The 13,013-nt window shown below is 38.9% G+C and overlaps 2 non-coding genes across 2 annotated transcripts; both read left to right on the forward strand.

The window, feature by feature from the left end:
* The first annotated feature begins 868 nt into the window (after positions 1-868).
* On the forward strand, positions 869-975 carry LOC146953743 (small nucleolar RNA R71). Its single transcript, XR_015025126.1, has one exon. It is a non-coding gene; the product is annotated as a small nucleolar RNA R71 (small nucleolar RNA).
* Positions 976-7,591: 6,616 nt separating this feature from the next.
* LOC146953744 (small nucleolar RNA R71) lies at positions 7,592-7,698 on the forward strand. The gene has a single exon (XR_015025127.1). It is a non-coding gene; the product is annotated as a small nucleolar RNA R71 (small nucleolar RNA).
* Positions 7,699-13,013: the final 5,315 nt, after the last annotated feature.

Raw genomic sequence — 13,013 nt, forward strand, 5'->3', positions numbered from 1 at the left:
TTTAGCTTCTTCTATCACGACTTTATCACCTAAGGGCTTGACATTTTCTTTCCCAATGTTTTTAACCTTAGCAAAAGTTTCGCCTAACTTACTACCCCTAAAAGATATGACATTAACTTGGGCTTTGGGGTTGGCTTCGGTTTGACCAGGAAAGACTCCTGGTGTTTGGGAAGATGTAGCCACTTGTTGGGCTATTTGGGCGATTTGTGTTTCAAGCATTTTAGAGTGAGTAGCAATAGAATCAACCTTGGTATTGAGCTTGGAAAGAGAATCATTCAGAAATCCAGTTTGGTTTTTGAGTTCTTGAAGTTGTTTGTTTTGGTTGGCAATAGAGTTTTCCAACAAAATTTCCAAATTGGATTTCTGAGTGAATCTTTGGTTGTTTGCATAACCGGGTGGTGCTACTTGTCCATAGGGATTTTGGTTTTTATAAAAATTTTGATTTTGTCGCATCCCTTGGTTGTATTGAGCATAATTCATTTGCTCAACACCATTAATAGCACTACCTAGTTGGCAATCAACACCAGCATGACCGGTTATACCACATATTTCACAAGAAGGAGTAGAAGCAGAATTGATAGCACTAACATTGAGTTTTTCAAGCTTTTCGGTTAGTGTATCAATTTTAGAAGCAAGGTGATCATAGTTAGAGACTTCGTGTGTACCTGCCTCCTTTTTGGAGGGTGAAGAACTAGAGATGGCTCTCTCGTCGGTCCATTTGTAATGATTCTGAGCCATGTCTTCAATTAGGGCATACGCCTCCGTGTAGTTCTTGTTCATAAGTGCTCCACCTGCAGCTGCATCAACAGACATCTTAGTGGTATAAGACAAGCCATTATAAAAAGTGTGGACTATAAGCCACTTCTGTAGGCCATGGTGGGGACAAAGTCTTAGCATTTCTTTGAAACGCTCCCACGCATCATAGAGAGATTCCCCATCTTTTTGGTTGAACCGCGTGATTTGGTCTCTAAGTTTAGCGGTTTTAGATGGTGGAAAGAAACGGGCAAGGAATGCTTGCCTCATCTGATCCCATGAAGTAATGGAACCGACTTCGAGGGAATGGAACCAAGCGCTAGCTCTATCCCTTAAGGAAAAGGGAAAGAGATGAAGTCTTACGGCCTCTTGGTTCTCCTTCATGGTTCCACTAATTCGTAGGAAAACAGAGATGTGAAGATTGGGATCCTCAGTGGGGGATCCCGAGAATTGGTTTTGCTGCACCAAGTTAAGTAGGGCAGGCTTGATTTCAAAGTTGTCATCCTCAACCGTTGGGTACACAATAACAGCTTGTGGCTCAGCCGTAGACGGCGTTGCATACTCTTTGAGAGTGCGATTGGCCATGACGGTGTTATTTTGTGCGTCTCTCTTTCGTCTATGCAAATACCTTTCGATCTCGTTGATTATTACAACTCGATTTCTAGTTTTTCGCATAAAAAATTGAGAACCCAAGAAGTTAATAATGACAGAAAAATAAAAAGTTAAAAATAAAAATAAAAAGAAAAGAGTAAGAAGAAGAGAGAATTCTAATCACTAAAAAAAAGCTAATTAAATTAGTTAACTCCCAGGCAACGGCGCCAAAAACTTGATAGGGCCAAACCGCAAGTGCACGGCCTATCGAAGTAATAGTAGTAAGTAGAGTTATCGTTCCGCTAGGGAGTTGGTCAATCCAATTAGCTTTTAGAAATTGATTAGAAGGGAAAGAAATAAGAAGTTGGAGAGTGCAGTTTTTGAAGGTAAATAACAATAATATTAAAAAGCCTTGGGATCATTGGTTCATTATAATAACGAATCTTTTCACAAGCAAGCCTTAAACTTATAATTAAACGTTAATCCTAATTACTAAGGACAAGTTTCTCTTTAGCATATCACAGCTCCTCTCGAAGTCAGTGAGTGTATCCCTCCAACAACCACACCTATTCTCATGGGTGATTGCCTTTGGGACCCTTGAAGATCGAAACTTTATGTGTCCCAAGGTTTGCTAGACTATTCTCATGTTTCGCAAACCTTGTCTAAATTCACTTGTTCGGATATCAAAGCTCCGCGTTCGCTTTATGAATTGATATCTGTGATGATGAATTAACCATTATCAAACCCTCCGCGTTCGCTTCCACAGTTTGATAATAATTAATTCATGTTAAAACGGTGAATTTAGATTAGGAATTAGGGTAACAATTAATTAGGGTTTAAGACTTGGCTTGATCCGGATTACGTCATTAGATTTATCCAACGATCCCAAGATTAAGAAGTCTACTCACTCATGTTCATCGTAGACATGGGGGAAGAAGAGATAATGCGATAAAAGTAAATTGCAAGAAGAAAGTAAAACGAAATAAAGACTTTATTGAAATAGCAATTGAAATAAACAAAGTAAAGGATGATTGTTTATGGTGGAGAGCTACTCTATTTATAGCTTTACAATTGACTTAGAAACTAAGCAACTAAAAGGGTAAAACAGTAAAGCTGCAACAGGGTAACTTGGGCCCGAAGAAAAAGCAGCAAAAGAGACTCTGGGGACGGGCACGGCCGTGCCACATGTTGGCACGGGCCGTGCCAAGCTTCTGGTAAGGGGAATTGTATTTTTGCCCCGTATCTTCGTATTCTTGCGCTGTATTTTGCTCCAGTCCTCTTTCTTTTGCTCCAAGGCACCTTCCACCATATATTTATTCCTAAAATAAAATAAAACATAATTTGAAGTAAAATATTCTAAACTAAAATAAAATGCAATAAAATAAAATCAAATCTAAAATAAAACTAAACTAAATAAGGCAATAAATAATACTATCTATGACTCATCAAACTCCCCCACACTTGAATCTTTGCTTGTCCTCAAGCAAAAGGCAGCAAACATAGCAGCAACAAAAGATTTGATTATGGCAATATTAAGAACAAATGTCTCAAGAGAAAGGCTTTGTCTCAAGTACACTAATTACAATTTCAAACACTTCTCATGAACCTATTCTACCCAACATCAAGTCTCAAGTGAGTGTGTGTGTGCAGTCCAACCCTTTTCTTGCTCCTGTATAAGACAGATATTATGAGGAATAGGTTCTATCCTTAGTGCTAAAGTAACCGAGAAAAGTCCTTTCTTCATTTCATATAAGAGTGATGGGAATTTGAGTTAAAATTAAATTAGATATAACAATTAAGCACAAGGGGCTGCAGATGCTTAGGGGCTATCTATCCTCACAGGAAGTCTTCTCGGATGTAATTGTCCTTTCCTCCTAGATTCAAAATCACCCTAAGCAGTGCTGCAAAATTGTTTGTTTCATCTCTGCGTAGGAAGTCTTTTTGGATGTAATTGTCCTTTCCCCCTAGCATTGATGGATTTGTTTCACTTTAGGTTCAAATTAGGGAGTCACCACCACAATTAGGAAGTTAGGGATTGTCCTTTCCCCCTCATGTTGGTGCCATTCTCCCGCCCCATTTAACATTAACAATTTAATAAGAATATAACAATTAAGAACAATTTGATTAATTTTCCCACACAAACTTATACTACTTTTACTCTTAAGACTTTAAAGGGTCTAAGTTAACACTAAAGATAGAACGTGTTCCTTAAAATACCTATTCATACATTTGCTCAAGGATTGCAACCGGGTGCCTTTCTCATTGGAGAATTTTCACATTAAAACAAGACATGGGTATAGCAAGAACATAAGAAACACAAGAAACTATTTTCATGTACAAGAGGCGACCTAAAGAAGAGACAAAACAAAAAATTTTCATGCCATATTTACATTGAAAACAAGCTACTAGTCATGCCTCTTGCTATAAAAACAAAACAAAAGAATAAAGTTCAAGGGAGTTTGGACACTACGACTCTAGACACTTTATTAGGCCCCCCCCCCCCCCCCCACACTTAGGGGAAGCATTGTCCTCAATGATTCAAAAGAAAAAGAAATTAAAAGAAGAAGAAGAAGTAGAGGAAGAAGAAAGAATGAGTAGAAGAAGAGGAGTAGAGAGAGAAATGAAGGGAAGAGGGGAAGAGGAAAGCTCACATGTTATTGAGGTCCATAAGGAGGACCTTGAAGTTGGAGGTGTTGCATCATCCGACGGAGCATCTCATTATTTTCATCATTGACACGGTTGCCCCTTTGAACTTCATTGCGAAGGCCGGAGATCTCAACACCTTGCCTTTGTTGTTCGGTGCTCATCCTCTCGATTTCATTGTGAATCCATGTCCATCTTTGATTGTCATTAAGCTCACCGGTCTCATGGCCATGGTGCCCCTCTTGGTGCAAGTTAGCACCTTCTCCCTCTTCATCATCTTGCTCACCAAGAACCTGCACATCATTAACATACAACCAATTTTCTTCCACCTCGGTGGTAGTCCGAGATGGGTTAGGCAATAAAAACACGATTGGCATATTTAGCTTAAGTTGATAATGGAGCGGTGGACGATGTTTGATAAAATTCATAGCAATAAGGGTTTCTATGTTAAGCCTATTGTTTCCCTCAATTGGTTTGATCCCCTCATCTTCACCCACTCCAAAACATCTAGCTATATATGTAATGATGCCACCCACCACTATGTCTCCTCTACCGGCCGGTCTAGTACCGACAAAGTCTAGGTAATCAATCAAATAAAAACAAGTATTGACGGGGTGGTTGTGGAGCATTGCCCATAGCATGAACAATTCATCGGTTCTAGTGTTTCCTAGCTCGGTTCTACCCCAAATAGTGCAATCCATTACCCTTTGGAGGTACCTAAGTACGGGGTTGTGGATGTTGCTAGCTTTGTTGGCTCTAGGAACATAGTTGGAAACGCCGGTGATACGTGTCCAAAAGGCAGCTGGGTCATAGTTATCCGGTTTTAGGCTAGGATCCCAATGATCATGAATATATCCTTCATTTGCAAAACCTAAGGCCTCACAAAAGTGCTGAAGTGACATGTCATAATCAATATTCATCAACCGAAAAACAATTCTATGGTTAGGGTTATCAAAATTCAACTTATCTTTAGTGAAAACAATTGAGCTTAAAAATTCATAAGTGAAGTTTTCATAACCCCGCATAGGTTTCAGCAAATCAGTCCAACCTAACTTTCCTATCAACCTAGAAACATCATCAAACAGCTCTAGCACATCTAAAGTGTTGGGATCAGGATAACGAGAAGGATGCAAGTGTTTAGAGATTAGAATTTTATACCTGTCCCTTTGCTTGTTGTTTTTGAAGCTTATTCCATGATTCTTCACTTGTGCTTGCTTCTTTGGGGGAGGACCGGAGGAACTTGCTGGCTCCTTTCCACTTCTTCTTCTTGAAGCCATTGACCCTTGTTGGAATTGGTTGGAAGGTTTAGGGTTTGGGAAGATTGTTGGTGGAAAGGATTGGTTTAGAGTTGGGGTTGGTGTATAAGGAAGGTTTGTTGGGTTGGATATGGAGATTGGTTAAGGTTTTGTGGTGTTTATGTTAGGTTTTGAAAGATTAGGGTTTTGGTGAATTATAGTTTTGGATGGATGAAAGATGTTTTTGATTGGTGGTTTTTGTTTGGGATGAAGTTTGTGATTAATTGGTGAAAGAATTGAGTGGTTTGGTGAGGAATTGAGGGAGATATGAAGGTTTGAAGGTTTGAGGGTTATGGAGGTTTAGAGAGAAGTTTGAAGGTAGAGAGAGGTTTGTGGTTTGAGAATGAGGAAGAAGAAGAGAAAAAAATTTGTGATATAGGGTACAAGAGGTCGGGCACGGCCGTGCCACCCTTGGCACGGGCCGTGCCAACATTCTGTTGCTTGGGCCATTTTTTTTTCTTCAAATACCTGGCACGGCCGTGCCATACTTAGCACGGGCCGTGCCACCTCTCTGGTCACAGGGCTTCAAAATTTTTTCAATTTCTTGATTTTCTTCGAATCAAACTTGGACAATTACCTTCAAAACAACTTAAAACAAAGAAAAACAAAACAAAAGCAATTAAATGCGTGGGTTGCCTCCCACGAAGCGCTCTTTTAATGTCATTAGCTTGACGGTTAGAAAGAGTCCTTAGAATGGATCAAAGATATCATATTGTGTAGATGACGCTATAGAACGTTCTTTCACAACATGATCGGTAAGCATGCAACAAGAGTAAAGAGCGGGACCCTTCATAACATTTTCCAACTCAAATCCTACCATCTTATCACTCACTTGAAAGATTATCCTACCAAGTTTAACATCAATTAGAGCTCCCGCAGTTGCGAGGAAAGGTCTACCTAGGATTATGGGGACGTCATCGTCCTCTTCAATGTCAACGACTACAAAATCAGTGGGGATGTATATCCCCTCTATCTTAACAGGTATGTCCTCGACAAATCCTACAAGTTTCATGGTAGAACGATCAGCTAGCTTTAGTTCCATTTCGGTAGGTTTCAACTCTCCTATCCCTATCCTTTTAAGAAGAGACAAAGGCAGCAAACTAACACTAGCTCCTAAGTCACATAAGGCTTTGTTTATGGTTTCATTCCCAATTTCGCATGGTATGGCAAAGCTACCTGGATCTATAAGCTTAGGGGGTGCCTCTTGGATGATTGCACTAGTTTCCTTAGCCAAGGCTATTGTCTCATTATGCTCTATAGCCCTTTTCTTTGAAAAAATTTCCTTTAAAAACTTAGCATATAGAGGCATCCTAGACAAAGCTTCAGCAAAGGGAAGTTTAATGCAAATCTTCCTAAGTATGTTAACAAATTTTTCAAACTTACCCTCTAGTTTAAGCTTTTCAGGATTTAAGGGGGATGGAGTTTTGTTTTCTTCAAGTGGTTTAGCTTCTTCTATCACGACTTTATCACCTAATGGCTTGACATTTTATTTCCCAATGTTTTTAACCTTAGCAAAAGTTTCGCCTAACTTACTACCCCTAAAAGATATGACATTAACTTGGGCTTTGGGGTTGGCTTCGGTTTGACCAGGAAAGACTCCCGGTGTTTGGGAAGATGTAGCCACTTGTTGGGCTATTTGGGCGATTTGTGTTTCAAGCATTTTAGAGTGAGTAGCAATAGAATCAACCTTGGTATTGAGCTTGGAAAGAGAATCATTCAGAAATCCAGTTTGGTTTTTGAGTTCTTGAAGTTGTTTGTTTTGGTTGGCAATAGAGTTTTCCAACAAAATTTCCAAATTGGATTTCTGAGTGAATCTTTGGTTGTTTGCATAACCGGGTGGTGCTACTTGTCCATAGGGATTTTGGTTTTTATAAAAATTTTGATTTTGTCGCATCCCTTGGTTGTATTGAGCATAATTCATTTGCTCAACACCATTAATAGCACTACCTAGTTGGCAATCAACACCAGCATGACCGGTTATACCACATATTTCACAAGAAGGAGTAGAAGCAGAATTGATAGCACTAACATTGAGTTTTTCAAGCTTTTCGGTTAGTGTATCAATTTTAGAAGCAAGGTGATCATAGTTAGAGACTTCGTGTGTACCTGCCTCCTTTTTGGAGGGTGAAGAACTAGAGATGGCTCTCTCGTCGGTCCATTTGTAATGATTCTGAGCCATGTCTTCAATTAGGGCATACGCCTCCGTGTAGTTCTTGTTCATAAGTGCTCCACCTGCAGCTGCATCAACAGACATCTTAGTGGTATAAGACAAGCCATTATAAAAAGTGTGGACTATAAGCCACTTCTGTAGGCCATGGTGGGGACAAAGTCTTAGCATTTCTTTGAAACGCTCCCACGCATCATAGAGAGATTCCCCATCTTTTTGGTTGAACCGCGTGATTTGGTCTCTAAGTTTAGCGGTTTTAGATGGTGGAAAGAAACGGGCAAGGAATGCTTGCCTCATCTGATCCCATGAAGTAATGGAACCGACTTCGAGGGAATGGAACCAAGCGCTAGCTCTATCCCTTAAGGAAAAGGGAAAGAGATGAAGTCTTACGGCCTCTTGGTTCTCCTTCATGGTTCCACTAATTCGTAGGAAAACAGAGATGTGAAGATTGGGATCCTCAGTGGGGGATCCCGAGAATTGGTTTTGCTGCACCAAGTTAAGTAGGGCAGGCTTGATTTCAAAGTTGTCATCCTCAACCGTTGGGTACACAATAACAGCTTGTGGCTCAGCCGTAGACGGCGTTGCATACTCTTTGAGAGTGCGATTGGCCATGACGGTGTTATTTTGTGCGTCTCTCTTTCGTCTATGCAAATACCTTTCGATCTCGTTGATTATTACAACTCGATTTCTACTTTTTCGCATAAAAAATTGAGAACCCAAGAAGTTAATAATGACAGAAAAATAAAAAGTTAAAAATAAAAATAAAAAGAAAAGAGTAAGAAGAAGAGAGAATTCTAATCACTAAAAAAAAGCTAATTAAATTAGTTAACTCCCAGGCAACGGCGCCAAAAACTTGATAGGGCCAAACCGCAAGTGCACGGCCTATCGAAGTAATAGTAGTAAGTAGAGTTATCGTTCCGCTAGGGAGTTGGTCAATCCAATTAGCTTTTAGAAATTGATTAGAAGGGAAAGAAATAAGAAGTTGGAGAGTGCAGTTTTTGAAGGTAAATAACAATAATATTAAAAAGCCTTGGGATCATTGGTTCATTATAATAACGAATCTTTTCACAAGCAAGCCTTAAACTTATAATTAAACGTTAATCCTAATTACTAAGGACAAGTTTCTCTTTAGCATATCACAGCTCCTCTCGAAGTCAGTGAGTGTATCCCTCCAACAACCACACCTATTCTCATGGGTGATTGCCTTTGGGACCCTTGAAGATCGAAACTTTATGTGTCCCAAGGTTTGCTAGACTATTCTCATGTTTCGCAAACCTTGTCTAAATTCACTTGTTCGGATATCAAAGCTCCGCGTTCGCTTTATGCATTGATATCTGTGATGATGAATTAACCATTATCAAACCCTCCGCGTTCGCTTCCACAGTTTGATAATAATTAATTCATGTTAAAACGGTGAATTTAGATTAGGAATTAGGGTAACAATTAATTAGGGTTTAAGACTTGGCTTGATCCGGATTACGTCATTAGATTTATCCAACGATCCCAAGATTAAGAAGTCTACTCACTCATGTTCATCGTAGACATGGGGGAAGAAGAGAGAATGCGATAAAAGTAAATTGCAAGAAAAAAGTAAAACGAAATAAAGACTTTATTGAAATAGCAATTGAAATAAACAAAGTAAAGGATGATTGTTTATGGTGGAGAGCTACTCTATTTATAGCTTTACAATTGACTTAGAAACTAAGCAACTAAAAGGGTAAAACAGTAAAGCTGCAACAGGGTAACTTGGGCCCGAAGAAAAAGCAGCAAAAGAGACTCTGGGGACGGGCACGGCCGTGCCACATGTTGGCACGGGCCGTGCCAAGCTTCTGGTAAGGGGAATTGTATTTTTGCCCCGTATCTTCGTATTCTTGCGCTGTATTTTGCTCCAGTCCTCTTTCTTTTGCTCCAAGGCACCTTCCACCATATATTTATTCCTAAAATAAAATAAAACATAATTTGAAGTAAAATATTCTAAACTAAAATAAAATGCAATAAAATAAAATCAAATCTAAAATAAAACTAAACTAAATAAGGCAATAAATAATACTATCTATGACTCATCAAATACCTAGTGTTTGGGACACATGGAATGGCTAGCCGTAATCGGGTTGTTGTTGATGTTTTCTCCGCTACTCAATTGTTCAAAAAATGTGTTTGTTTGCTATTTTATGCTTTTTCAAAAAAATCCTTTCGTCCCGCCTAAGACGAAAGTGAACTTGTGTAGGGCTTTTTGCTTCGTGTATTTTCCAATATTAATAAAAAGTCGTTTTGATCCTGACTTTTGTTTTTTTTATTTCGTGCTTTTTTCTAGAAAAATGGTAATATAGAGAACCTCAAAGAATAATCATTTCCAAATATCTGCATATAATCATTCACTTTCTAAAATCAAACATAAATGTAGATTACACATTGATAAGCCCGTTGAACACATTAACCATGTACTCTCTTTCAACTTTGAGTTCCTTTTATCTGAAGATGAAGAAGAGGATAATGAAGAGACTCCCGAAAAGATCTCTCGCATACTAGGGCATCTTAGTCATCGAAGCTGCAAACAAAGATCAAGAAGATTGTCCAGAAGATGGCATTCACTTACAAAGACCTGCATGAGATGTTACCGTTGCCTTATATGGGTATCGTGCTTCAGTACACATTTCAACAGGGGCATCCCCCCTCCTTCCCTTAGTATACAACATGGAAGTTGTACCTCCCATGGAGTTTGACGTCCTGTCAATAGGAGTCATGCCGAAATCCAAGCTTGACTGATCTTAAAATGCATGACGACCTTGTACAACTATATCAAAAGAGGTTGAAATAAGCTTCCAACAAGAAGGTTTGTCCCCCATGAATTTCAAGAAGCAGACTTTGTACCCAAAAAGGTACCATATTTTCAACTAGACTCTAGGGGCAAGTGGACGCCTAATCATGAAGGCCCATGTGCAATGACTCTGGTGACTACGGATGGTGACATACTCGCACGTCCCGTAAATGCCGGTGCAGTCAAGAAATACCCTATCAAAAAAATAAAAGCCCGGTAAGTCGCAAACCTAAAAAGTGGCTTAGGCAAAAATGAGCGTCTCGATGGACCAAAATCCGAAAGGGCGGTCCAGGCAAAAATTAGAGACATAACAAAAATGATTATCCTGATAGATTGAAAACCCAAAAGGGCGATCTATGCAAAAGTTAAGGATCACAACAAAGTAACTGCATCAGTCAGGCACAATCCACTTGGGACATCCAACTATCAAAATACCTCTAATTTGAAGCATCTGCAAATCAAAGACTCGAAATAGGGGCATTCAAAGTTGTTAGGGAGTATAACAGTTATTGTGTTCAATGTACCTTCCCATATATTTACCATTTTATAAATTTTTCAAAGATCCATGGAGCCATTCCATTGGAAGGTCACCACTCCATTAACAAAATTTGAGCCTATGCCAATTTACTTGGAATTCTCATTTATTCTATTCTTAAAATTTCTTCTATTTCTGATGGCAACACTTGAAGCAAAATTTTTCAATATACAAAACTTTTTTACATCTTTTGAAAAGTGTGAACAACAAATATACTCTCTTTGAACTCGTGAGTAGATGAAGCGTGCGTCAACATGCGTCTCGAGAACGATTATACTCCGAAAGAGAAACATGGCTAAGCACTATGGAAAGGACTTCTGCTTCGGGCAAGATGTGTCTTACCCAATTTTTGACCTAAGGTACTGTTATACCCTAATTTTGGACCTAAAAATACTTGTTCAATTCTTCTTTTCTTGCATTACAAGTCATTTGATATGTCCCTGATCAATTGCATCTTTCTCTGCATTTTATTTCAATATTACTTGCAAAATTCACATAAAAGGGTATTTTAGTCATTTCCTGCATTCAACTCATTTTAATCCTTGAAAATTGTTTGAGTCTTTTAAATTGGTTTGTATAAGCCCTTGTTTCAATCTCATGTCAAAATTCGTTTCAAAAAAATATCAGTTGAGTCATTTTTTAGTCAGTTTAGCCCCTAGGGGCATTTTAGTCATTTCCCATGATAAAATCTCTTTCAATCTTTAAAAATTTGTTCGAGTCTTTTCAAATAGTGTGAATAAGTCTTCATTTCAATTCTATGTCAGAATCCATTTCAAAAATTGCATTTAAAGTCATTTCGAGTCAATTTTGCCCCTAGGGGCATTTTAGTCTTTTCACGTGTTAAAACCCTGTTTAAATTTTAAAAATTGTCTCTGAGTCTTTTATTTTGCTTGTATGAATTCTTGCTTTAATTCCCTGTTAAAAATCCATTTTTAAATTGCATCTGAGTCATTTTTAGTCGTTTTAGTCCCTAGGGGCGTTTTGGTCATTTCACATATTTCTGTTTCATTTTAATCTGCTTTGTTGTTTTTAATCGTCTCATTTTTACGTTAATTTTCGATTTACTTTTTCAATTCAATTTTAGTTTTAATTTTCATTTTAGTCCGCGCACTTTGGTTATTTGCATTTTAATTCTCTTTTTTTAGAGTCCAAGTGCCATGTGTCCAAATGTTATTGGTCCACAAAAGTTTGTTACAAGTCAAGTGCCACATGTCTCTATCCTATTGGTCCAAGGCTAATGACTTAGCCTATAAATTGGTCAAAGGGTCAATTCATTCATTCACCAATCATTTTTTCCACAAAATTCATAAAAAATCACAAAATAATTTTTTTCTTCCCTCTTTTCTTTGCTCAGCCGTAACAAATTTAGCACCACCACCACAACAACCTTCTTCCACCACTCCTCCTCCCTAACTAACTCTTCCACCACCCTAACCACCTCTCCTAACCAACTTAAACCTCCATCATCTACCAAAAACCTCCATCTTCCACCACCAAAACCACCACAATCTCCAACAACCTTCATCATCTAGCATCAACAACATCAAAATCTGCATTCAACTATCACCAATTGAACCGAATTATCATCATCATCGACAATCATTTCACCGCCGCATCCAACAGAGCCAAAGCTTCAAGGTTCGGACAAGAAGAGGCGAAGGAAGCAGGGATAGCAACGACAAGAGAAGAGAAGAGGTGCGAAGCTTCAGCCATACCAGAACACATTCGAAAGAGGAGAATCTGAGGCTTCAGAAGGTAATTCGTTTCTTCTCCTTCCCTAGAATTTTGACTCAGAATATATGTACTCGCGCATTCATGATTCCGTTCTGAAAATTCCAAGACTTCGATTCATCTTTTGCGTGAACAATTCGTGGAAAATGAAGGAGGATTCAGGTTCGGAGGGAGTTTTCGAAAGCTCCGTCGCGGCGGTGCCTGCGGCCATCACCGTGCCGGAGTTACGAAGCTTCGCCGGATTCTGTTTCTTTTCCTTTGCAAAGAAGATGAATCGGAGTCTTTGTTCGTATGGTTTTGCGCAAATAGATGAAGATTAGGACTATTTTCTGTTAATTGGTAGTGGATTCTTTAGAACAAAGAAGAGGGACAGCGCACCTTGCTGTTAGAAAAGAAAGAAAATCGATGGGAAGAAGGAGAAGTTGCGTTTTGCTTCTCCTGGTGATTTGGTTTTGTACAGCATACCATACCCAATAACCC

Source organism: Medicago sativa, chromosome 1, assembly GCF_051527215.1.
Source record: "Medicago sativa cultivar Bolivia chromosome 1, Bolivia_mono, whole genome shotgun sequence".
NCBI lineage: Eukaryota > Viridiplantae > Streptophyta > Magnoliopsida > Fabales > Fabaceae > Medicago > Medicago sativa.